Consider the following 23,822-nt stretch of genomic DNA (forward strand, 5'->3'; position numbering starts at 1 on the left):
CTTTAGTCAGAGAACCAGCTGGAAGCCATGTCCCCAAATTGCTGACTATCCCCTTTTGTTGTCGGTGACATCAGTAAACCTGACATTGTTTGAAGGTTAAACATGTCAAGCCTGAGAAAGGGGGCCTGGGTCAGCCTTGGTGACCATGATGGTGGCTTCCTGGTCTTCCATGTGTGTCATGAATATGTCAGCAGAAGGAAAAAGGTGCTCCATCTATGCCTGGGTGCTCCCTGCCAGCACCCCTGGGGCACAGGGGACAGGGACCGCTCCTGCGGATGCTCTTCCAATCAAAATGCAACCAGAGGGAACCTGAGATTCAAGGAGTTTCTTCTCTCCCCACACAGAGCCTCCAGTACAAACTAGATGTCCCATTCCTCCAGTCTTTCCCCCAAAACATCACAACCCCCCACATATGAGAATAAGGAGGAAGACGCTTTTCGGGGACTCAGCGAGAAGAGATTAAAACGGTGCCACCCGGAATTCCTGTTGTAGTTCACCGGGTTAAGAACCCAACATAATGTCCATGAGGATGTGGGTTCGATTCCTGGCCTTGCTCAGTGGGTTAAATGTCCAGTGCTGGCATTGCTCGCAGAGGTGGCTCGGATCTGGCGTAGGCCTCAGCAGCAGCTCCAATTCGAGCCCTAACCCAGGAACTTCCCTACACCACAGGTGTGGCTGTAAAAAGAAAAAAAAAAAAATGGTGCCACCCAATTCAACAAATATGCACCGAGGGCCAGGCCCACATGTGTCCATACAGATGGGACAAGAGCATCCATGTAGGTGTAATGACCCTCAGAGCAGGAAGTCCCGTGGGGGAGCAGACAACTTAAAAGGCAACTGCAACATAGCACGAGGCTTCTGGGGAAGGCCGAGGATGATGCAACCCAGAGGGCGTTTTCAGGAATCAGGTGGGACTTTGGGAGAAGGTGGGAGGTTGGCCCGGGAACACTTGCCACTCAAGACCAAAGGGTCGGCAGGGCCGGCTCACCCAGGGCCTGGTGAGCTGCATTGAGAAGCATCCCCTGAGGTCAAGAGCAAGCCTCTTTGAACAGTGATGTGATCTTATTTGCGCTTCACTCTGGCCACCGGGTGGATTATTTGAGAAAGGACTGTGAGGGGAAGATGGTTTGGCTCCAGCAGTGGGAGTGGCCTGCCTCTCTGCCCGTGACTGCCACTGCCACCCATCTCATTAGACAGCCACATGGGGCTGCGCTGGGTCCCTCGAGGCTCTCCACATCCGCATCTCCCTGAGCCTCTTCCTCTTCCCCCATCTCTGGTTCTCTCCCTCTCAGCCCCCTTCTCCTTGGTCTATCTTTCCTGCTGCCCCCGCTCCAACCTCACTCCCCTCCGGCTCTGCCTCTCCCCCTCTCCAGCCACTGTCTCTCCCCTTCTTCATATCCATCATTTCTCTATTCTGAGCCTCCCTGGATTTCTCACCTTCTCTGAACCTCGGGCGGCCACAGACACAGCGAGCTGGATGTCATTTATTTGTGTGAGGTTCCCCCCTCCACTGTTAGCACACACACAATTCCCACCCAGCTCATAATGTAAATATGACCTTTCTGATACTCATTATCAATTAAAGGAACAAATCCTCTTCTCCGAGATGCTCCGAGCCTCACCCAAGACCTTTCCAGCTGAAGAGCACAAAAGGGCTTTCATGAGCTGCCAAAGCATCTCTTTCCCATCCCTCAGAGGCTGCAAGGCTGGGTGGGGAGGCAAGTGCAAACCACAGGCTTGTCAGACGGGGCAGACAAACAGAAACAAGCATGGCCCAAAGCCCTTCAGAAGTGCTCGTGCTTGTGGACTGCCCTGGGCAGCAAACCCCTGGGCCAGGCGCAAGGAGTCAGGGGACATGCGGGGAGTCAGCTTTCTGTGCCTTTTTCCCTCTGTGGCCCTCTGAGGCCCTCTGTGGCCCCACCAGGCCCAAGCCAGGCTTCTCTTCAGGTCCCTGCCTGCCAAGCTCCGACCACTAGAGCTCCAGGTGCCTCTCTCTGGCTCATTCCAGAAGTTCCTTCCTGCCCCCACTGATGGGCTGAGGGCCTACTTTCAGCCAAAGATGGTTCTCAGCCCACAAGAGGAGCAGCTTCTGGCCCAAATTTGCAAGGCAGGCACCTGGCAAATTAAAAAAAAAAATTATACATTTTATATGTGTTTTGACAGCAAGACGTCCGACATGGAACTGTGTCCAGGCAGAGCCGGGCAAAGCCAGGACAACCTGCCAGAATGGAACATGGCCTTTCTAGAAGATGGCCTCAGAGGTTTCCCATGGCTGCATCCCCAGAGCCTTTATCCCAGACTCCCTGACACCCCAGGCCCACTAACCACCCAGGAAGAAACCCTTCAGACACCTCTCCACCTGCTTTGCTGTTACAGCTGCGGATCAGTGGCTGCTTAGTGAGGGGTGACAATTCCCATCTCACCATCTGGGCCCGTCTGGGGCCGTGCATTGTGCATCAGAGGCCCCCAGTCATGCCAATAGCATTGGGTACAGTGGTCGCCCAAGTCTGGTTCCCATTCCTGGAGCAAAGCTCCCACCAGCATCCAGAAGAAGCAGGGGGAGCCCAGACTGCTGGGATGAAGGGCACGGTCCTGATGCAGGCGGATGGAGGGAGGGAGAGGGCGAGAGAAAAAACTCACCACCCGCAAGCTGCTGGACAATTCGGCCTCTGTGTCTGAAACAACCCAAGCTGGCTTAGATTATTCACTCCTGGCAAGCAGTGGATTCTCAAAGCCTAAGCCATCCGAGAAGAAAGGAGGTGACCACTCGTGACCTTGAACCAAATGTCTTCCCGAGCTCTCTGAGGCCACAGCAGCATGGAGCTCCGTGCTCCTCCCGTATCTGTCCCTGCCTTTCCTCCCAGGGGGACAGGAAAGCCAGGTCCACCAGGCCTTCAAGTGCTGCTTTCTAGAAAGGCCCACAGCTCCCTGCAGGTCTTCCGCTCTGGAGGGACATCGCCAGCCCAACCCCAGGCCTCCCTGCTCAGAGTCCAGCCTCTTCAGGCCTTCCCTCCAGGAGACATGCTCTGGTGACCCCGTAAGGCAGTGCAGGGACACTGCAGAGGTCAAGGTCAAACCAGGCTAAGAGGAGGAATGGATACGGGTGGGTACACAGTGCCTGGGGAACACACTTGGACACACACACACACACACACACAGGAGCAATGGTGTGTGGCTGACAAGCTGGCAGAAGCAGCGTGGGCTCCCCCGTCAGGCCACACACCCCCCCAAAGCCCTTCTTTATTTAAAATGGGACATGCATCTGGGAGTAAATGGGGGAAAGAGACTCTGGAAAGGCTTTCCTCCAGCCCCCTGCCTCGGACCAAGATTTCCTCCTAAGGTGCCTACTGCCCGCCCTCCGCATCTCCGCATCTCCCGCATCTCCTGCCCCGACAGCATCTCCCCACATTCGGAACATTAAGAACGAGCTCATTCCACGCAGAGACACACCACCAGGAATTTACCCCATGGACACACCAGATAAAAGGTTCCAAAATATATTCATGGCAGCATTACTTACAAGAGCAAACTAGCTGCATACAGCTTCAGAGTCTGTTACCAGGGTCTGGCCGAGTAGAAGGACATGGAGCCAAGGCATTACCACGAAGCAGGGACTGTGGCTGTAGAAGCAGCGCATCTCAGCCCCACCTCCTCAGGGCTCTTATCGGAACTTTCCTAAGAAGGTAAGAGGAGGCATAGTGCAGCCATTAAAAATCATGCTGAAAAATTTTAGAATTGAACCCTAAGAGCAAAGGGGGGGTTACAAAAGGTGATGTGCAAACTTATTTTGGGGACGTGGGTGGGTACGTGCAACTGCATGTGAAAGAGGATTTGGAAAACAGCCATGAGAGGAGTAAAAGATATTTTTTCTGAACAAGTGAGACTGGGTTTGTTTTTTCTTTCTGCTTCTATTTAAAAAAAAATGCTTTTGTAATAAAAGTCTGTTTTAAAAGTTGTCGCATACCTAGCAAATGTCAGAAGTGGGATTTGAACTTATACTGCTTGCCTGTATCATGCTGCTTTCCATCCTGGCACCAAACATCTTCCCTGGTCCTCCGTTTACTTAGAAAGCACCCCCCCCCACCTCCGGACCCACCATCACCACCCACCTCACTGGGCGACCCACTCATAATTTCAAGTGCTTTAACAGGTCTAGGGAGGCATCTTAGGACTCGTAGGTTGATAAAACCTGAAGTTTTCTCTCTTTTTTAAAATGTTTAAATAAAAATTTATTTTTTTAATAATTTTTTATTGTTTTTAATTTTCTAATTTTTTAAGATTATAGTTGATTTACAATATTCTGTCCATTTCTGCTGAACAGCAAAGTGTATATACATATATATACACACATTCTTTTTCTCCCATTATCCTCCATCGTGTTCCATCAAAGTGACTAGATAGAGTTCCCTGTGCTAGACAGCAGGAGGTCATTGCTTATCCACTCCAAAAAACCCTAAAGTTTTCATCGTTCTGTTGGCTTCCTATTCTAAATGATCTGCTAAGCCAGCCTTAGCTTTTTTGCTTGTAGACACTAAACCTTAACCACCATATCACTCACCAATAAAAAAGCCACTCCTAAGCAGCACCACGCCTGCTCCGTGTCCTCTCCCGACTCCTTCCACTCATCACGCCTGCGAGAACCAAGAATGGTGAGGACCAGTTAAAGCGAGATAGTCTCGTGTCAAATCTGCCAAGGTGTCTGGGCAAATTTCCTCTTGAATTTACCTAATTTCAGCCCCCCTCACTCTCCCCCAAGGGGCTTTTGTCTATCAAACACAAACAGGAAATACGAGTCAGTCAGCTCACTTTGGCCCAAGCCCAAATGAAATTAAATTTAAAAAGTAATAAAATAAAATGAATGATGGTCATCACCTTGCCACAGCTATTTCCCAATAACCAGGTCTGACAAGTAAAAATTCACAGCGCAGTCATAGCCATGCCCAGCCCATGCGACGTGATCCTCACTTCTCAGTTCTATGGACTCAGAATGTCTTCATCCCCGTGAATCTGAAGACAAGTCTGTGAAATGCGAATTGTGCAGTGTCTTCATGAATGAAATTCCACCAGGAAAGGGATTCAGAGAGACGTCAACTGATGCAGAGTTCCCCAGTAGCCTAGTGGTTAAGGACCCAGCATTGCCACTGCTGTGGCTCAGGTTTGATCCCTGGGGACTTCTGCATGCTGTGGGTATGGCCAAAAAAAGTCAACTGAGGGATGGTTCCCCTTGGAATTTGCAGCTTTTAATAATAAAACAAATCTTATCACAAATCTAACCATAAAGAGAAAGCAGAACCCTTGGAAAGGCACACACATCATGAAAGATGCTAAAATCCTGAAATCATTAACTTGAGGAATAACAAAGTTAATGTTTGAGGGGCAGGTCCTTTTCTGGCACAAACTCTGGAATTTCAAGAGGACCTCAGGTTTAGAGCAGTGATACCTTTAGTTAGAAAACTCACTCTGGGTTCAGTAGAGCAGAAAGGGTTATCTTTCCTGGACCTAGGACTTCCTGGGGAAGCTCATGCCATAGAAAATGAGAACCAATCTGCAGACCTATGATGCTAGAACAATGAAATGGGTCAATGTGGGAGAGGAGGGCTGTCGGCCACTCAGATGGGCATCCGGCCTAGCCCGGGAATTGATGCCCGAATTCTAGGAATAAGAAGCCAAATGAAAGCGTGAGTAAAATAAAAAGAGCTAAGGAGTTCCTTCTGTGGCTCAGCGGAAATGAACCCAACTAGTACCCATGAGGCTGTGGGTTTGATCCCTGGCCTTGCTCAGTGGGTTAAGGATCCTGCATTGCTGTAGCTGTGGCATAGGTCGGCAGCTAAAGCTCTGATTCAACCCCTAGCCCGAGAACTTCCATGTGCTATGGGTGCAGCCCTAAAAAGCCAAAAAAAAAAAAAAAAAAGAAAGATAACATTAGCTTCATTAGAAAGTTAATGAAGAAAAGCTTCTTAAAGCTTTGTAAGAGTTCTGTAAAACGTTGAAAGCATAAATTAGACCCTCTCTGTCATTGAGGCACAGAGTGTGGGGCAGGGGGAGGAGCCAATACTAGAGGAATGAAAGAACTTGGGAGACAGGACAGCTCGCATCTACAGTGGAAAAATGGGACAGGACTTCGTGTGGTGGCTTCAGCAGTGGCAGCGGTAGTAAAACCATCAAAAGTAGGAGACAAGGAAAATGGTGGACTCCTGAGGGTAGCTGGGAAGGCTGGGGTGTAAATACAGGTGAGGCACCTCTGGCCACTCCCGGAAGGAGCTGGAATGAGTCTGCGGGCAGGAGGAGGGTCCACAGAATAAGCAGAACCAGACTTAGAGCAAGAAGATCATGGCCCTTCCTGAGACCCTCTCATTAGTACTCTCCTGGCATGAGTAGCCCAGGACCCAAGGGCATTGGCTGAACGCACACACCTGCCCTCACTACAGGACCAAAGATTTGGTTGGGTTCTAGAGTTCCCACTGTGGCTCAGTGGGTTAAGAACTTGGTGTTATCTCTGTGCGGATGCAGGTTCGATCCCCGGGCTCACCCAGTGGATTAAGGGTGGGCATTGCCGCAAGCTGCAGCATAGACTGCAGATGTGGCTTGGATCGGGTGTTGCCATGGCTGTGATGTAGGCCTGCAGCTGTAGCTCTGATTCTAACCCTATTCCAGAAACTTCCATATGCCACAAGTGCAGCCATTAAAAAAAAAAAGTTGGGTTCTATGAGGAGTTCATCAGTCGAAGAACCCAGAAGCCAAGCCAACCATTTTTAATGAAGCACCTCCTGAGACAGGTTAATGAGATTCTCTGGCTGATGAGTGCGTGCTGTCAGAATCACATGTGGGAGGATGTGGGAGAGGAAATAGAGGAGGGTTATGTGAAAGAGAACTCAGTCACATCAAGACACAAAACAAAATAATCCAGAACCCACCTCTTTCAGACCTTACCTCTTCCTTCTCAGGTAGGGATCTGGCCTGCTTCCCTTGGGTAAGGCCAAGTCTTGAAACAATTGGAACATAGTTTTTCTTTCTGTGATACCTTTCTTCCATCCCCCATCCTCCCGAGACTCATTCCAAGCTGTCCCATTACCTGAAATATCAACTGGAATTTGCTAATTAATGGAAGATTCTAAATAGTATAAAATTTTTCCAGATTCAAAGGAGTGGCATTTTTAATGGTGGGAACACACATGGGCAGGTAGCAGTGAGAACGAAACGAGTTGATAGGTGCAAAAACTTGAGGGAACATGTAAGGCAAGACCACAGGATCCAACCATAGGATCTGAACCTCCAGGACCTGTGACCTAAGGATTAGAAACATGAGCTCCAAACACTTTGTTCTAGGTGTTGGACTGTCCCGCTTTACAATGGAACAGATCTGAACCCAATCGGGCTGTGTCTTTCTAAGTAGGTGGCTTTTGAGCCTCAGTTTGCTTTCTGTAAAATGGGAACAATGAGCTTCTGAGAGTTGTTGGGAGACTTGAGCACACAGCCTAGTCCATAGCATTAGTCTCCTTATGGCTAAAATTATTCCCCTTCCCATCACTCTGACACGCACCATTCTCACTTTGCAATTCAAATAGCTTCCTAAGAGAGGAGGTGAAATCTTTCTCCTGGCCTTGCCCCTTTAGTGATATCAGAATATATATTTGTCAAAATTCTTTGGTGGCAACAGCCACCCAAATCAAGCTGGCCTAAGCAAAGCGGGAATTTACCAGTTCATATAACTGATTATTTTAGGGGCGATATGGCTTTCTAGCTTCAGGCATGGCTGGATCCAGGGGCTCTCATGCTATTATTAAGACTTAATTCAGAGTTCCTTGGTAGCCTAGTGTTTAAGGACTCAACATTGTCACTGCCATGACTTGGGTTACTGCTGTGGCTCAGATTAAATCCCTGGACTGGGAATTTCCATATGCCAGAGTGTGGCAAAAAAAAAAAAAAAATTTCTATCTCAACCTCTTAACTCTGTTTTTCTCTGCATTGAATTTATTGTCTACGTAGTGGTTCTACTGGCAGCTCCTTAAGCTAAGAATCTCTGCATAAAAAGAAGTGTCCTTTTTAAAAATAATTGTAGAAGTCCTAAAACCAATACCTGTGGCCAGAGTGGTGGAATGCTCTAATTGCCCAGGCCTCAGTCACATACCCTCTCCCTCTCCCGGAGACAAATGGATGAAAGCACTGGGGGCGGGGGGGGGGGCTCTCCCTAAGGAAATCAGAATTATGTTAACAGGAGAAGGGAAAGTGCTAGAGACATCAATAACAGAGGTGCTCAGTCAACCTCTTGAAAAGAAGAAAAAATCAAGAAATGAAGGAACTTCCAGATTTCCAGGCAGAAGTTGAGGAATAAGCCCACTCTCTCCAGGACGCGTCATGAGATACCAAATAGAAGGAACCAGAGTCAAAGTCCTAAAAGAGCGTGATGTCCACCAGCAAGAACTACTTTTCTTTTCCTAGGAAACACAGAGCTTAAGCTAAGACATCTAGAAGAGAAAACGGATTAGTCAAACCCATCCCAAGGGAAGGCAAGAAAAAGAAAGCAGAAAGGCGGGGGAGAAGCATCATTAGGCACCTGGGACACTGGATTTGAGGCTACCAGCTTTTCCTTTTCTGGAGCCTATTAGAATGTTTGAGACCAAAATATATATATTCATTTGCTCCAAAATATGAAAAGAAAACCAAAAAATTGAAATTAATAGGTGTTTAATGAAAATGTCTGCAAACCCAAATATTATAACAACCTTATTAGTGGCTAAATTTAGCATTCATAAAAATTCCATTATATTTGGACAACGGTTTGAAAGTGTAGAGATCCTTCTTTCTTTGCAGGAATTCCTAGGTGCCCGTGATGACAGCCGAGGCAGCTCAGCCATCAGAAGTGGAATGGGGCACTCACAGCCAAATCATTTCAAAGGCAAAATGATTTTTAAAAATCTGGTTAACCGTCTTAGTGACCAAGGCAGGTGCAGCTGAATACATGTGGTGTGAGGCGGGGTCTCCGTGGGGGTGCCCAGGTGTCGAAAGAGACAAGGAACACTGCAGAGCCAGCGAGGCAGCAGCCAGGGGAATTCTGCTCGGCACCATCCCCCAGTCCCCCTCAGGTGGCCCAGGTGGCCCAAGCCCTGCCCGGCTCCCAGCGCCTCCCTGGCTGAGCCCCCATCTCTCTTTTAAGCTTCGATCATAGCAACAGCCCCGAGCCAGACCCCTAATTGCCAGCTTCTCCTAAGTGCCAGGAAAAAAAAAAAAACAAAAACCCTCTCCAGCCCTCTGCCCCCTCCCCCTCGCAAGCCCAGGAAAAGGGGTGGGGGATGGTCAGGCAGGTTCAAAAGGTGAAATAAATGAATCTTTACACATTATAAGGACCCAAGCAACATTCTCTGTGGCATTAGTGCCTGAAATGGCAGCAAGTAAAAGCAGGTGTGCCGGGCGCCCTGTCAGCTAATGACACTGATAAGCCTGCCATGCCCGGTTCTGCTTCATTTCAAACAGACTGCTGGAAAAAAAAGGAGGGGAAAGCCAGAGCAGAAATAATTGCTGGAGCTTCCAGTGAGCTGAGAGAGCCTGCAGGCAGAGATCAACTCGCCTGATTTCATCCTCTTCCTTTTATTTCTATAACCTTAAACGTTCTGCTATTATAAAAGTCATCATGTCGGCTTTCTCCCCAGCCTCTCCGGCTGCCCATTTTCAAATTGTATCAATTGGTAAGGCTTTGGGGCTCTAGGATTTTCATCTTGATTTATGGTTTCTGTGCTTTAAAGATGAAGCAAACTCTGTTGGCCTGATTTTGAGCATGGAGGCACACTGTCCTGGGTGAGTGTTGGTAATCAGATCGTCCCCAAATGGTGTAGAAACTAGCCTGGTATCTGTCTCTTCTTTCTTTTTTTAAAAAAATAATAGTTATTAAGGCAAACAGCAAGTGAATAGGTCATGAATCTTTGGCTAAAGTGGGTGAAGGGGAGTCTTGGATCCTGGGAAGTAATTTGGGGCTGGGGCAGCAAGCTCTCAGGTCATGAGGCCATTGGTGACCACTGGCTTCAAAACTGGGGAAATAGGAGTTCCCGTCGTGGCGCAGTGGTTAACGAATCCGACTAGGAACCATGAGGTTGCAGGTTCGGTCCCTGCCCTTGCTCAGTGGGTTAACGATCTGGCGTTGCCATGAGCTGTGGCGTCGGTTGCAGACGCGGCTTGGATCCCGCGTTGCTGTGGCTCTGGCGTAGGCCGGTGGCTACAGCTCCGATTCAACCCCTAGCCTGGGAACCTCCATATGCCACGGGAGCGGCCCAAGAAATAGCAACAACAACAACAACAAACAAACAAAAAAACAAAAAAAAAACTGGGGAAATAGTGATGAGAGGTAGGCAGACAGCAGGGACCTCGCCATGGGGTCCTTCTGAACTGCCACTTTCTAAGTCAAGAAAGAAAGGGCCTGAGAAACAAGAGCCATGCTGGGCTTTTTAACCAGAGAAGTCCATAAACGGGAAAGAATAAGAAAATTAAAAAAACACAAGCCTGGAGAGTTCCCGTTGTGGCTCAGAGGTAACAAACCCAACTAGTATCCATGAGGATGCAGGTTTGATCCCTGGCCTCACTCAGCGGGTTGGGGTTCCTGCATTGCCATGAGCTGTGGTATATGTCGCAAACACAGCTCGGATACTGTGTTGCTGTGGCTATGGCATGGGCCGGCAGCCGTAGCTCCGATCTGACCCCTAGTTTGGGAACTTCCATATGCCACGGACGCAGCCCTAAAAAGAAAAAAACAAGCCCAAACTGCCGATTTCAGCAAGTTCACACGCTGGCAGCGAGAGCTCAGGCTTTGCTAAGTACTCGTGCCAGGATGGGGGTGGGGATGGGGGCAGCAAGTGGGTTATTAAAATATTATCGGGGTGGGGTTCCCGTCGTGGCGCAGTGGTTAACGAATCCGACTAGGAACCATGAGGTTGCGGGTTCAGTCCCTGCCCTTGCTCAGTGGGTTAACGATCCGGCGTTGCCGTGAGCTGTGGTGTAGGTTGCAGACGCGGCTTGGATCCCGTGTTGCTGTGGCTCTGGCGTAGGCTGGTGGCTACAGCTCCGATTCAACCCCTAGCCTGGGAACCTCCATATGCCACGGGAGCGGCCCAAGAAATAGCAAAAAGACAAAAAAAAATAATAATATTATCGGGGTACATCCTGGGAGGGCTGCTGAACAAACAGCAACTCCCACAACCCTCTTCATGCACCATCCATCAGGAACTCTAGAATCCATGACCTACTGGCTTGGTCATGCCCCAAAGTGTGCCCAGGTCACACACACACACACCCTGGGGCAGCAGGCAGTAAACTAAAAAAGGAAACAGGAGGCGAGAGAAGAGGTTACCCGGATGCAGAACAAGAGATGGAGTTCTCCACTGGACTCTGACCCAGCATCTTTGGAGTGGGTTTGGAGCCTCAGCGAGCTGGGTGCCATGCGGTGGAGGCACGGGGAAGCCTGCTGCATAGGGATCATGGATCAGATCTGGGCGCCACCTGGCCCAGATGCAGCCAGACACACCTATAAGTTAATCAGAGACTTGTACAATGAATTATCAATGGGACTCTCAGGGATGGAGGTGGCAAAGACCTATGAGCCCCACCATGGGTGTCCCTAGGAACAGTGATGGAAGGTGCCCAGGGTCCCTGCCCGAATTCTTTCCAATTAATCTCAGGGTGCAGACTGCAGGCCTATCGAGTCTCAGCATGGCCTTTCAGAGCCTCCCAAGTCATGCTTTCCTGAGACTTAAGCCTCTTTCAAACGCTTGCTAACAAGGGAGGTGGCCCTCCCGGGTCCAGATAAAGCTGTGGCAAGAACGAAATCTCAGTGCTACCCGTGAGCAAGGAGAGAGATGGAGAGAGAGAGAGAGAGAAGAGAAAGAAAAAGGGAATGCTAATTGTGCCAGGCACGCTGACAGATTTGACAGAAAGTGTCTTCATTGAGAAACTGCGATCTGAAGTTCCCCCTTGTTCCTTCAGAAACCGGAGGAGAGAGGCGTGGGGGAGCCTGACAGGAAGTGCGGATTCTGAGACTTCAAATGCACGCATTAGAAAAAACAAGCAACACCTGCAAACAGTAAGTACTTATTTATATTTTATGGAGTGTGTGTGCTTGGGATTCTGACAGGGTTTTAAACAGAGCCCAGATTAGGCCCATTCAGAGGCGAGAATGTCCCTTTTAAAAATGCATTACCCCGCTGCCCGGGCAGGTCGGCCCTGGGCTCCGCGGGCCTCAGGTGAGCCCTGACCCCGCCCGACCGGGTCTAACAAAACACACATGCGGGGCGGCGCGGGGCGGGCACCGCGCCTGGGCCCCTCTCTCAAGGTCAGCGCTCACGGGCGCTGGAGGGTTAGTATTCCGCAGGCTTCTCCCTCAGCTGACAGAGCCGCTTTGAACTTTTCCCTTTTGAACAAATAGGAAGGGAAACCGCCAAGAAACAAGTGCCGGGAATCATAGAGAAAGAGCGTGTGGCAACTAAATAAATAAGCCGCAAATAAATAAATAAGTGGCCAGCCGTGCGTCCCCCGGCAAATAAAAGGCCTTTCCTCTCTCCGATTTCCAGTGTTCCCCCGCACTGGATCCCGACGAGAAACTTGAAAATAAAAACAATAGGATAAACCTGCTATCTTTTTTTTTTTTTCCCTCCCCTCTGAAGGCTGAACCCTTTCTTTTTGACAACAAATAAGAGGCAGTTGGCAGGTATAGTGTGCTGTGCACCATAAAATATTTAGTAAGGCAATAACGACTCCCCGGACAGCTTAAGAAAACCACGATTATATTCAGAGAGAAAGCCACGAACAAACAGAGGGGGGGAAATACAAAGAAAGATAAAGGAAGGCCTTTCATCCGGACTTCCTGTCCAATAAGGCAGCCAGGCTTGATCCATATGTTTTGAGAAAAATCAAAGTCACAACTATCCAAAATGTCAATTGCTCCGGTAAGGAATATTGTCTAACATTTTCTATTACACCGTTCGAGAATTTGCCTCCCAGCGCAATTTGGAAGAAAAAAACTCTTTTATTCCGAAAACACTCAAAGAAAAGAGGAGGCTGGGGCGGGAGGGAGGGGAAAAAAAAAAAAAAAAAAACCCTCAGAACAAGGCGCGTTTCAGTACGGTGTGTAATACAATAATGCTCTCGGCTCCCAGACCATCCTGAAAGCCGATCCGCTGATGAAAGTGAGTTCTCCTCCACACCTCTCATATGTGCTGTCCTTTCTTTGCAGGCACTCCTGCAAAGGCACTTCCTGGACAGTTGGAGGTAACACAGCCATCTCCGTGCAGCGGGAAACCCGAGAGACCAAACTTTTAGCAGCCTTAATATTTGGATAATCCTGCCTCATGATTTCAGGGTTGATCCTGGAACGCTTTACCAGCTCCTCCACGTTGATAGGTACCTGGACCCTTGGGTGACCCCCTTTAGAAGGGGGCGATGGCAGGACGCTGGCATGTAAACAAACATTTGATTGCTGCCTGGGCAAAATGTAAACAAAAGCCAAGCACCTCACCCAGGAGATGGGGCCGGCAGTGTCTCGTTTGACAGAACTTGCCATTCGGCATCTCCTGGATTTGCCTCCTCCTCCACATCCTGGAAATTCTAGAGGGAAAAATCACGCCTGAGTGACTGCTGTCTGTGGCTTGTGGAATCTTAAATAGAATGAAACAGGCCTCCGACAATCAATATTACTGACATATTAATCTCTGCAAATAAACTGTTGTTTGCGTCAAGGCTGTCTCAGTCCCCCAAATCATTGTGTCACTGCAGTTGAGGCCTTTGTGCCAGTGTGGTGGTATTTTTTTTTTTGTCCGGGTCATTTACCTGTAGGTAGCACTCCGATTGCCCAGGGGGGATTTGGTTTCATAAAATAAAATCAGAGAGCAGGCCTGACCTCGCTCCCTGAATTCTCTGCTAGGGCTTTCTCTCAGCTTTGGAACAAACACTTGCCAAATGCCGAGAAAAGGCCCTTCGCCAATGTGGAGAGAGAAGGCCAGAGGAGGGCAGGTGGTAGGTGCCTACGTTTTTGCCCCAACTCAGAGTTTATCAGAAATAGTTTGGAAGCACAAGAGAAGCCAGGCATTCCACGTCAAGATTTCCAAATTCTCCCCTATTTTTCCTTAAGGAATGGGAAGTGTACATGATACATCCAAACCGCTCCCAAGATTCCTAAAAGTGTGCGTGTGTGTGTGTGTGTGTGTGGACAGACTCCTATCCAGGACTGAAATTCACCCAGTTTGCACCGGTATTAAATACTAGGATATTTTGTACCAGTGGATAAATAGCCATTTTTCCTGCAAGCCCTTTAATGCCCATCGCCCTGCCCTTTCCCTAGGGCCTCCTCCTGACCCTTAATGCAGCACCTAAGGGGTTAGCACCTGGCCAAGCAAAAGGACCTCCTTGATACCTGTCCATGTGCTGATTGGTGGGGCCATTGCCCACCATTAGTAAAGATTTTGCTATCGCCTGAGCTCAGGGCCACCACATTCATCTCCCAGTCTGAGGTCATTCGGCCTGTCCTTGGCTGAATTCCTGCAGAATTTCTTCAGCAGAGCCAGAAAGGCATCAGGTGGGCAGAGCCTGTCTGAGCTCTCCCCTCCTTGGGACCAGGTTTCCGATCGCCCTCCGTCTGAGCCACCGCGCCTGGAGGTGCCGGACACTCAGGAGCCACAGAGCAGGCAAGCAAAACTCAACCACTCCTTTCCCAAGTCACAAGCAGTAAACAGCAGCAGAAATCAACAGCCACAAGGGTATAATTGTCATTAGTATGTAAATTTTAAAAGCTCGGTCAAAAATATCAATACCTCCCACTTAATTTATTACTATATAAAGACGGATGGTAGTGAAGCATGGCATTGATTTTCAGAGCCCTTTAAAAAAAAAAAAGCAAGAAAGAAAATCGTCCAAGACAACTTAACACAAAATGCTGTGTCTCAAAATTAATCACCGAGCTTTTTTCAAAAACACACACTTACAAAAACACTGTACCCACAGCCTCTGCGGTTCAATTTTCTTTGATTGCCTCTCCTGAAAATGAAGCAACGGCGTAGGGCGTTTCTGTAAAGAGCCCTCTCAGAATGGATTAGATGTAAAGATGGGTGAGCATTTTTACTGTATCGACAGCAAACCATTAGGCAGCCACACTCCAGCCCGGCCACTGAGAGGAAATCGAAAGGAAGAGTTCTCTGGCCAGGCAGGACAGCCCGCCAGCTCCCGGTCCCCAGTCCCCCGCCGGCCTGAATGTCACTGCTCTTCCCCCCACCCCCTGCCTGCTGTAATTATGCCATCCACCTCATATTTACCAAAGTGTTAGTAGGGAGAGTCATGACCACTAAATAAATAAGTGGATTCCTCAGCAGGTTTAAAACTGTTCTGGGGAGCCTGTAATCCTGGGAAATGTGTGTGTGTCTGAAATGACGCAGTGCTCAGAACATCGTCGATCGCTGCGCCGTTAAAGGAGGAGTTGTGTCCCTGCTTTTGACAGGTGGAGGTGTGGGCATGCACGCAGAGGGAGAAGCGGGGTGGAGAGAAGACGGCGAGGGAGCAAAAAGGAAAAGAAAGCAATAAAGACGTAGAGACATATTGATGTGGGAATGTCTCTACCGTCAAGCCACTGGGGTTACTTTTGCTGGTTTTTGTTTTTTTTTTCTGGGAAACAAGGCTGCATCTTTGAGCAGTCTCTTGATTAAAATAGGGGTTGTCCTTTTTGCAGCCTAGATAGGGTTGTGTCTCTCTACCTCTCCTAGAGAGCTAAGATTTCTCAGAGAATGGGAACGTCCATGTTTTAAAGTAATAAGATAAGGATATTACTTGGCTCCTATTTCCTGAATGCCAGAGCTTGTTTGCTCACTCTTTTCAACAAACCCTGTGAACTACGGATTATTGTCTCCGGCTTTATGATGGCATCTGAGGGAACATTTTTTATCGAGATGTTCCACCAATAAGCAGGCTTATTGCTTGCTCACAGCCAAGGGCCGTACCTCACAGTCATCAGACTAGAAATATGCACCTTTTCGAGAAGCATTTTGTCCAGAGAACCCCAGGCTCCACCAAGGACTGCTGAGCAGGGTCTGTGCTATCAGGCTGATATTTCTAATTTATCAGGACGCCTCCACCGTCGTTCAGCCAGAACATAGTTCTCACCCTCACTCTGCTTGCAAAGTAGAGGACTGTGGTTCCAAATGAACATGACGTTGCTAGCCGCCTTCCTGCCGTAATTGGATTTAATTCATTATCTTTCATTTCAGTAAAATCACAGGAAAACACAGGGATGCAAATGTGTAGGCTAATTGCTTATGGAAATGCAAGTGCCATCCTCACTATAAATTTACCCCTCTCATGAGGAAGACACAGTTGTGTCATTATCCTGGAATTTTGACAACAATATGTAATTATAGAGAGAAGCAGGTGTAATTAGCAAGTCTTTCCACAAAGCAGGTAGCATTCTTGGTTAAATATTTACAGCTGCGCAAACAGCCGGTAATAACGAGAGTTTTCTCAGCCACACGTTTCAGAGCATCCGACAAATATTATGAAAAGTGGTCATTATCAGCCTGGCGAGCACCGCTTTGCCTTCTTGCTTGTGAGCGATGCTCCTGTGCGGGTTTGCAGGACGGGAATCCAGGCTGAGTCGGCAGTGAGGTTTCAACAGTGATGAATACACAGAGCTAAGACCGTCTCTTCCCTTGTTGCTGCCGAGAGGAGCAATTAGAGCTGCATATTTAGAGATGACATCAGCCAGGACTCCTGCACACAGAGAGGGAACGCATCACGTTTTTTCCCTTCTTTTTTCCTCCGTTCCCTTTTCTGTCCAAAGGAAACCCACGGCAAACTGCAGAGATGCCAAAAGCGGCGGGCTCGCAAACTCCAAATGGCTCACCAAGGGCCAGCCTGGCCTGCAGCTGGCGCACAAAATAAAATCAACGCAGCCCCCCACCCTGGGCAAACACCCTCTGTGGCTCTTTATTACCAAATGATTTGAACTTTGACCCCACCTGAACAAAATTAATATTTTCCTCCCAAATATTTAAAAAATTCCTTCTGGGGCTCTAGAGGAGTCAGGGAGTCTGCGAGCCGTAATTTGACATCCGCATTATTCTGAGGCTAATACGGAAAGCTATTCACAGGCTTATTTGGAGATGTGTCAATCAAGATATCGGGCGAGATGGACGCGGGCTTAGGATTGCAGAGAGCTTTCAGGGAACCACAAGATAAAAGGCAGGCAAGCTCTGATGAGTATGTTACGTCTTCATTCTTGATGACATTTTTTTTTTTTTCCTTGAGAGGGGAATACAAACCTAGGAGATCAGTGTCCCAGGGACGGGCCGTTTTCCACACCTGTAAAAACCCTTTAACGTTTATTAAAAATGATAACCATAGACAACAAACATGGTGTCGAAATGCGCCTCTGTTAATTTCAACACGCTGATTAAGATTTTAAGCAACGCTTCTAAATTAGGCTGTCAGGCCGCCGTCCTCGAGGCAGGGTTGAGGTTCTGATCTGGCGCGGGATTGTCTGAGCCAAACAGCCTTTCGGAGTTCATGGCAAGCCGGGCTAGCCCCGTTCCCTGTCCTTTTCATTCATTTGCGGTGAGGTGGAGGTGATTCAATTAGCCCCGATTGTCCAGGAGATGTGGCCCAAAATAACACGGCTGGGCTCTGATAGCCTCTTCCCAAGGTACTTCCCAGCTGACAAGTAACAATGTTAATTACCCATTGTTGTGATCTGAAAGACACTGGAATTTTAATTATGTATATTTGGAGGCATTTTGTTCATACGAGAAAAAAAAAAAAATCAGCTGACAGTGTTTTCCGCAGAGGGAACTGTCATCCTTGCTTGGAATCTCAGCAAACTTAATGCCTGTGATGTGACAGAGAAAAGTCAATTCCATCCGAGGCCTGAGCAACTTGGGGGTGACTTCTTTTCTCAAGAGACAGAGAATAGGACTTCATCTCTGACACTCCATGTCCCTCAGCATCCTTCTCGGGAGGCCCTGCTAGCCAGCGTGCTTGGCCACGTCTGCTTAAGCAGAGGGGTCTGTAGTCACGGCAAACACACACCTCCAAGTTCAATACCTATGAGGATCAACCCATATGACCAAACAGAAATGACATCAAGCACCTCCGAATGTCCCCCGGATGAGCTGGAAACATGTCCCGCTAGCTCCCCAAACTCGATTTAGAAAAATTCTGCTAGCTGGAAAAATAAAATCAAGTTCTCTTGGAAGCTGGGGAGAATTCAGGGACCCTCCCGTTGCCCAGGAGAACTGTTTATTCCAGAAAGATGTTCTCTACGGCTATTCCTTCATCCCCAATCGCTACGAACCTGTCAAATGTCCAAGAGGCGCATGGTACCCCAAGGAGAGCCTGTGGGTGTTTATGGGGATCAAGTTGGACTTGATCTCAAAGTTGGACTCCGTCTCCAAGTTGGACTTGATCTCTCAGGGGGATCTGGTGGTGTGTCTCAGAGCCTTAGGAAAACTAATGGGGTGGGGAGGAATCATGTAACTCAGCTAGGAAAGAATATAAAATTTTATTATGATGTTAAAATGAACAGTGATATATTATGGACTAGAATTTAAATTTATTGATGTTTAAAGACAACACAGGGGACTTGAAAGAAAATGTTTCCCTGGAGTAATGACCTCACCCTTGCCTGCATCCTACCCCAGACTCTGGGAGGATGGTTTCAGTTTATTCTCCTTTGCTTTGAAAAAGTCTTGGTCCTCAAAGAGTTTACAATCTGCTGCCTTTTTTTTTTTTTTTTTCCCTTGCTTCCTAGTCTGGTAAAAAAAAAAAAATGAACCAAACCAGGTTGCAGAGGACCCAGGCCTGCCAATGGGGTAAATTTTAATGCAAAGAACCAGAATGATGAGCAAGAGAAAGCTCTGGGGTGAGAGGAGGGAGAGCGTATGCTTCACAAATAGATCATGGATACCCGGGCATTCCCGTCATCTCTCAGAGGAAACAAATCCGACTACTATCCATGAGGATGTGAGTTCGATCCCTGGCCTCCCTTGATGGGTCAGGGATCTGGCATTGCCGGGAACTATGGTGTAGGTCACAGACATGGCTTATATCCCATGTTGCTGCGGCTGTGGTGGAGGCCGGCAGCTGTAGCTCTGATTCAACCCCTAGCCTGGGAACTTCCATATGCTGCAGGTGTGGATCTAAAAAGAGAAAAGAAAGAAACAAACCAAAACAAATAGATCACACTGTCAGCCAAACTGAACACATCTGGCCAAACTGAATCTGCAAGGTAAGGGAGCTCCCAGAGACCTCATGTTCAAACCAATCCTATTTGCAGTAAGATTTCGGCAGCTTTGAGAGCAGCCCGAATAAGAATCTACCGATGACTTATTAACAAGCCTGCCACAGGAGGACAAAGGAAAGGAAGAAAAGTAATTACCATTTATTGAGCACGTACTACGTGCCAAAGTTATCTTCTCATTTGATCACAGTCACAAACCCATTTTCCAGATAAGGAAACCAAGGCTTAGGGGAATGGAGCCACTTGCCCAAGTGGGCCCAACTAGCAGGTGACAGAGCCTGTGTCTCCCTCTGCCATACTGCCTGCCTCGAAAGCAGCTGCGTACTCCAGGTGCTTGAAATTTGGGCTGCCTAGAGGTCTCCTTGGAGAAAAGAAAGAAAACTACAAAGAGACAACCGGCAATGTCACCAGTGGGTCCCATGGGATGAAGAAAAGGCCCTGTTGCTTTATAAGTCGTTCATTCATTCATTCAGTCACTGTGTTCATTCTTGCAGATCCAATAGTGAGCAGCAAAGATGCTTCCTACCCTCTGGGAGCTTACAGACCAGCCTCTTCATCAGACTCTGGGCTCCTGCCAGGGACCACATCTTTCACCTCCAAGCCCGGGCCTAGTCCGGAGCCTGGTCCACAGCATAGGTTCCATAAATGTTTTCATAGATAACAAAATTCCATCTATCCCAATGCCTCGGGTCTCACATGAAAGCCCTTCCTAGCAGGTGTGCCCCATTCAGGCCTCAGCCTGGGGTGCTCACCTTCCCTCTTGCCGAGGCCTCGGGGGAAAGGGCCCGGCTCAGCCAGGGAGGTACCGGTTAGGCCGGCATTTGCTCAGGGATTACGGGGCCCCTTCCAGGAGAGGATTACCTTGTGTCCAAACCCACCGGGCAGGGGAACAGCCCTCCAAATATTTGCTGAGAGTTCCTGACCTTTACCTCCTGTCCCACAGGGCGGGCACGTGAGCTGGGCCGCTGGGGTGAGAGGCAGCTCCTCCCTCCCTCTCGCTGCCATCGCTTTGGTATTCAGCTGCAGGGGCAGGGCCTCTGCTTAGTCATCACTCCTATTAAATAGGGATGCCCATGATGAGATCAAGGAGGATTTAGTTTTTCAACAAGTTAAACTGAAGATTTGACCGTGCTTCTGAAGACACAGCATTCTTCATTCAATTAAAGTTTTTTCATAAAATCAACAACAACAATAATAATAAGGATGCCTAATGCCCCCCTGTTGACTCTGCCAGGACCATGAATGCCCTGAGTGGCCTCACTTTCATCTGTGCTCTTTAAGCCAACGTGCTGTCCTAGGAGCCCCTGCTGGGAGGATACTGCTTATGTTAAAGATGAGGGTGGAGGGGAAACCAGCTCTGACCTGCACAGGGCAGCGCGGGGGGCTCCTGACCAGACCTGCCCATCATTGAGCATCTGGAACCAGACACAGGATGTGGAGAGAGGCCCGTGGCTTCTGGAAGCTCAACATTTCCCCTCCCTCCCCCACCTCAAGATGAGCCACTCAACTAGCCCAAAGACATGCTACGAGGATGTCGGCCATGCTGGGGTCCTCCCAGCAAGCAAAGCCCAAGGTAGCCGGGCAACAAGGTCACTGCTGACCAAGAGGCACCACAGAAGAGGAAGAGGCCGGGCAGAGTCTCAGACAGACACTCTCATCCTAGCCTTCATCCTGCAGGTGAAGGGAGGGACCGAGCCGAAGGAGGAGAGAGGCCTCCCCCGTGGGGAGGAGACCTCCAGGAAGAAGGCCCCGGAGCTTCTGCAGCCTTAGGAACTGTGGTGCACCGAGACACAACTGCCCAATAACATAGAGGATGCCCAGTTAAATGTGGGTTTCAGAGAAACCACGCATCATTTTTTGACAACTTTTTTGCAGTACCTTTGATACCTAAAAATTGTGTATGTCTTCGGGCAGACACAAACTGCTATATACAAAATAGATCAACAACAAGGTCCTTCTATATATATATATAGGGAAATGTATTCAATATCTTGTAATAATATATAATGGAAATATATATATATACATATATCTGTATAATTGAATCACTTTGCTGTGTATGGGGAACTAATACAACATTGTAAATCAACTACACATCAATAATAAATAGTAAATAATTGTGTATCTCTTAGATGGATAATTCTTTTTTTATTTTTTATTTAAAAAAATTTTTTTTAAAGTATAGTTGATTTACAGTGTTCCTTCAATTTCTGCTGTATAGCAAATGGACCCAGCCATATGGACATACATATTCTTTTTTTTTAATTTTCATACTATCTTCCATTGCGTTCTCACCTAAGAGACTGAACAGAGTTCCCTGTTCTGTACAGCAGGACCCTATTACCTATCTGTTTTAAATGTCATAGTTTACTTTTAATTTTTTTTTTTTTTTTTGGCTGTGCCCCTGGCAGACAGATGTTCCCAGGCCAGGGATCAAACCCACACCACAGGAGTGGCCCCAACGCCAGATTCTTAACCTGCTGAACCACCAGAGGACTTATTTATTATTTTACTTTTTATTAAAGTATCCTTGATTTACAGTGTTGTGCCAATTTCTGCTGTGCAGCAAAGTGACCCAGTCATACGTGTGTGTGTGTGTGTGTGTGTGTGTAAAATTCCTTTTCTTATATTATCCTCCATCATGTTCTATCCCAAGAGACTGGCTATAGTTCCCTGTGCTGTACAGCAGGACCTCATTGCTTATCCACTCTAAATGGAATGGTTTGCATCTGCTAACCCCAAACTCCCCGTCCATCCCACTCCCTCCCCTCTCCTCCTTGGCAACCATGAGTCTATTCTCTATCTCTGTGAGTCTGTTTCTGTTTCTGTTTGTAGATAGGTTCATTTGTGCCATATATTTATTTACTCATTTATTTTTGATGTTTCCATATATGTAGACCTTGTGAAAAGATCACCGCAATCAAGTTCAATAACCTACCATCACCTCACAGAGTTACCATTTTTGTGTACGTTGAGAAGGTTTAAATTAGAATCTATCTTCTTGGCAAATTTCAAATATACAATACAGTACTGTTTTTTTTTTTTGGTTTTTTGTCTTTTGCCTTTGCAGGGTCCCACCTGCGGCCTATGGAAGTTCCCAGGCTAGGGGTCCAGTCGGAGCTCCAGCTGCCGGCCTACACCACAGCCACAGCAATGCCAGATCCGAGTCGTGTCTGCGGCGACCTACACCACAGCTCATGGCAACACCGGATCCTTAACCCACTGAGCAAGGCCGGGGATCGAACCCACAACCTCATGGTTCCTCGTTGGATTCATTTCTGCTGCACCACAACAGGAACGCCACAATACAGTATTGTTAACTACCATCACCATATTAGATCCTCAGAGTTCAGACACCCTGCATCACTGAATTATTGTACCCTTTGGCCAAAAGAAAATAGCGGTCTATCCATACAATGGAATATTATTCAGCCTTTAAAAAGAAGGAAATCTTGTCTATGTGACAACAGGGATGATCCTGGAGGGATTACACTACGTGAAATAAATCAGACACAGAAAGAGAAATGCCGTGTGATCTCACTTGCCTGTGGAATTTCAAGTGGTAACACCCATAGAAGCAGAGAATAGAAAGGTGATGGCCAGGAGGAGGAGTAGGGGTGAGGCTGTAGAAATGAGGAAGTACTGGTCCAAGAGCACATCTTTTTTTTTTATTGTGGTAAAATACACTTAACACCACAGTCATCACTTTAACCGTGTTAAAATATACAATTCCGTGTCATTAAGTGACGTTCACATTCTGAGTAACCATCACCACTTTCTTTTTTTGGCCGTACCCATGGCACAGGGGAGGTCCTGGGTCAGGGATGGAATCAAGCAGCAGCTGCCACCTATGCCATGGCTGGGTCAACGCTGGATCCTTAACCCACAGCATGGGGCTGGGGATCAAACCCAAACAGCTACAGAGACAATGCATGGGTGTGGCCCTAAAAATATAAGAAGACAAATAAACAAACAAACAAATAAATAAAGGAATGAGATATACCAGTTATCTAGTGCTGTGTAACAAATTACCCCAAGACCTAGCAACTTAAAAATAAGAACTATGTATTATCTCAGGTCAGGAATCCAGGCGAGGCTTAGTTGGGTCTCAGCATCTTTGAGAAGGCTGCACTGGGGTATCAGCCTGAAGAAGACCCAACCTAGACTATTCCTTGGGCCCCAACACCCCCTCCCATGGAGACCCTTTCTCTAAGGTGGGATGTCTCTTCTCTCTGAAGAACAGCAGGCCCTTGTACCAATCTACCTCCCTGCCCACACACAACGGCCTTTCCCCTCCGGCCAGAAGCAGTGGATGTCTCTCTCCAGCTATGCTGGTCCCCCTTGTCTGGCCACCACCATGTCCCTACTGCACCCAGCCCGGGGCTGGGTGCCAATACAGGTGCCTTGTTCCTTCTTCCTTTGTACGCAGGGTTACAAGAGGGCTGGAAGTCAGAGGCCCCGCCAGGGCTGAGGGCTCAGAGCCTCTCATAAGGGGAGGTCAAACAAAATGAAAACCTACCTCCCTTGCCCCATCATCTGAATTCCTACATTGGCTATGACATGGCTAAGG

General features: G+C 48.0%; 1 long non-coding RNA gene across 1 annotated transcript; it reads left to right on the forward strand.

Moving 5' to 3' along the window:
* Positions 1-11,776: 11,776 nt before the first annotated feature.
* Positions 11,777-13,715, forward strand: LOC125134527 (uncharacterized). Its single transcript, XR_007136670.1, has 2 exons — positions 11,777-12,064; positions 13,214-13,715. It is a non-coding gene; the product is annotated as an uncharacterized LOC125134527 (long non-coding RNA).
* The last annotated feature ends 10,107 nt before the right edge of the window (positions 13,716-23,822 follow it).

Source organism: Phacochoerus africanus, chromosome 8 (genome assembly GCF_016906955.1).
Source record: "Phacochoerus africanus isolate WHEZ1 chromosome 8, ROS_Pafr_v1, whole genome shotgun sequence".
In the NCBI taxonomy this organism is placed as follows: domain Eukaryota; kingdom Metazoa; phylum Chordata; class Mammalia; order Artiodactyla; family Suidae; genus Phacochoerus; species Phacochoerus africanus.